We start from the raw sequence: 3,485 nt of genomic DNA on the forward strand, positions 1-3,485 counted from the left end.
CTGTTTTCATGAGGAACCCCTTGAAAACGAGATGTGACATCTCAAGGGGCTGATCCTCATATTGTTTTTGAAATGTTAAATAAATAAACTTAACGTTATCCTTAAAAGTTAAGGGAAAATCTATGTATTCCATTAAAATGGTCCTAGATTATATCTATGTATATCTAGTGCAGAAAGACAGTTTCTGCTCTTTAATCCATTAAGATTATTAATATCTCACAGATTAACTTTAACTTAAAGTCCCACTCCAACCATATTTCTTTCCATCATAAAATGTTTCCAGTGAATTTTTTGTGAAAATCAAAAAGCTTTTGTCATTTTTTTAAGACATATTTTCTGCAGAGCGGCAGTAGCTCATTAGAAATACAATTGTGGGCGGGGCTGTTGATACAGTGAGATCCCGCCCCCCTTCCTGTCACTGAGAGCTCTGTTTGCTCGTGTACGAGCTTATAGCCTCAAGCTAACATTAGCGGCGCAACAGTAACAATAATCAGTATTAGGGAGAATAAAGTCACTTACTGAGAAATGAGTTCAGTTCTGATTATTTTTATAGAAATGTTTGTTTTTTTAGATTATTTTTTCCACACAAATACATAAAAGTGAGACATCAGTTAAACGGATCACCTCTTCGTTTGGTCAGCTGTAGTGATGTCATGCAGTGAGAACATGATTCAGGTCACACCTCTCCGATTCTGAGGCGTTCATTTGAACAAACCTTTATTGACACAGGAACAGACGACGCCGCAGCTGGGATGATGATGCTGAGGTTCTTCTGAGTTCTGCTCCACGTTCTCCTCCACGTTCTCCTCCACATTCTCCTCCACGTTCTCCTCCACGTTCTCCCCCACGTTCTCCTCCACGTTCTCCTCCACGTTCTCCTGGAAGCTTACTTTAGTTTGTGACCTAAACTTGTTTCAGCACATGTTCAGGATGTAACTCCTGAGTTAAAGTGTGCAGTTAGGAGAACATATTTCCATTATTTTTATATGAAATGCTAATTTACAATCATAGACAAGGCAGGTTTATTTGTATAGCACATTTCATGTACAGAGACAATAGCTGTCGCTGTTCTTAAGATGCTGATCAATAATTAATTTAATGTTTTCAACAGTTATTAATACATTTATATTTTCAAATTTTTCAAGTTTGTTTTTAACTTGTGATTCCAGTTTTAAATGTTGTTTTCTTTTCTTTTTTTGGCTCTTTTATTATGGAAAAAAATGATTAAGTTATTTTAATGTCATTTCTTTGTTTATTCTGGTTGGTTTGAATATTTCTACAGAAAAGTTTTTAGGATTTTCTAACAGAAGAATATGATTGAAATATAATTAATTAAATTAAACCAACAAAGAAATTATTAGTGGATAGAAGTGTAAAAAAACAAAACAAATAAAGAGTCAGGATAAGAAAATAAATAATTTATAGAGAAATATGTTTGTAATTTCATAAACACATTTTCTTTGTCTTGTTTGCTCCTCAGTTTCTGTATCTGTATTTCTAGCTGACTCCAGGACGTTCTGCTCCGCTCTCATAACTTCCCTTCCTCATTAAGAACCTGTCCAGAACGTCTCTGCTCGACTGATCGGATCAGAACATCAGTGTTGGTTCTGACTGTGATGGATGCTGCTGCACTCGGGGTTCATCGTTTGTGGTCTGTCATCCTGATGTTTCTGCTGAGATCTAAGAGGACAACCTGGTTTTACTAAAGCTCAGATCGGTTCCTCTCAGGTCCAAATCCTCACAGATCTGTTCATCTGAACACGTTTGGGTTCTGGTCGTTCATCTACAGAAGACTCGTTGGTCTGCGTTGACAGACGGACTTCCTTAAGCAGCGTTCCTGCCCTGAATATCAACCGTCCTCCTGTCAGAGAGGAATAGGAATGAGCTGCTGTCGTCACGCCGTCCTGACGAGCTCGCCGCTCTTCCTGTGAGGCGGATCATCCTGAGGCGGCGTGCGCTCTACATTGATCCCGTTTAGGCCATTTATTCCAGGCTGAAACCCACCAGAAACACACTCGTGTGTAATTGTACATTCAGCCCGTCGGCATGGCAACCACAATCATCAGCGGGGCAGCCCACCTCTGATGTCACGGGAGAGGGGAGCGTGATTGGCCGAGTCGGCTGAATGGACGCTGAGCTGAAAGGCGGCTGAGCAGCGGCGCCGCCTGCAGCTGAGGGATGAACTGACCCCCCCGCTCTGTCACCTTTGACCTTTTGACCATCATGGATGCTGGAGGCCTCAGCTGATCACAGAGCTCCTCCCTGATCGTCTGTTTGTGGTTCTGTCCATCAGAGTGGACTTTAGTTCTGATCGGGTTCTGCTGCTCTTTGTGAACACAGAGGAACAGCAGCTGAGGTTCAGTCTTCTGACCCTTAACAGCTGTACTCTGTGTTAGTAAAACAACAGGTGCATTGTGGGTAAAGATTGCTTTAGCAGCTTCCTTCTGTGTTTCTAAACAAACGTCTCTGTAAAAAATCTAAATGTTCCTCATAAAGTCTGGTTCTGCTCCGTATCACAGAAATATTTTCTCCTTCCAGAAAATCTTCTTTGCTTTTACCACGACAATAAACTTCTCTACGTCGCCCCCTGCTGGCAGTGTCCTGAAAAACATCACTTTGTACCAAATAACCCTCGTTCTATCCGGGTATGGTGACGTTGGAGGGGGGTCATCTGGACCCCACAAGACATCACGCTGAACTTTTTTTTGCAATAATTTTTGATTTTCACTGGTATCTGTGGCAGACATGAAATCCTGTCCACCTTCACGTTTGGGTGAAGGTGGGGTCATCTGGACCCTGGACCCTGTCTAAACAAAAACTCAAGTATTTCTTCATATAGCTCTGATTACAGATGTTGAGAATCTTTTGGATCCTATTCTGTATTATTTCATTTTTTATTGTATTGTATTTTATATCCATTTATTTATCTATTTATCTTATCTTATCTTACTTTATATCATGTCATGTGTTTTATCACATTGTATCGTATCATGGCGTATACAAGCCTAGCTTAAAAAAGCGCAGCGTGTTGTATTGTATTGTTTTGTATCGTATCGTAGCGTACGGTAGCATATTGTAGCGTATTATAGCGTATTGTATTGTACAGTACTGTACTATGCTGTACTGTATTGTATTGTATTGTGTTGAATCGTAGCTTGGCGTAGTGTAGCATATTGTATTGTATTGCACTAGGCGGTCGTAGCGCACGGGTAGAGCGGTCGACTCCTGATCAGATGTTGCTGGTTCGATTCCCACCTTGCACACCATTGTGTCGAAGCTTGGGCAACACACTGAACCCCACGCTGCCCCTGGTGGAAGGTTGGCGCCAGTGTTCAGCAGTTTAGCCCCCACTAGTGTGTGAATGTGTGAACGGGTCTGTGTCTGTAAAGTACTGTAGACCTTTGAGGAAGGTAGAAAGTGTTGTATAAGTATTCCCCATTCATCTGTTCGTCTGCAGTAACTTTCCTTTTGACTCTGTAACCTTA

General features: G+C 41.2%; 1 protein-coding gene across 1 annotated transcript in view; it reads left to right on the forward strand.

Moving 5' to 3' along the window:
- LOC112157130 (calcium-activated potassium channel subunit beta-4) overlaps nt 1–3,485 on the forward strand; it is a 28,773-nt gene that overhangs the window by 19,990 nt on the left and 5,298 nt on the right. The gene's annotated exons all lie outside the window — the stretch shown is intronic.

This window comes from Oryzias melastigma, linkage group LG23 (genome assembly GCF_002922805.2).
Source record: "Oryzias melastigma strain HK-1 linkage group LG23, ASM292280v2, whole genome shotgun sequence".
NCBI classification, from domain to species: domain Eukaryota; kingdom Metazoa; phylum Chordata; class Actinopteri; order Beloniformes; family Adrianichthyidae; genus Oryzias; species Oryzias melastigma.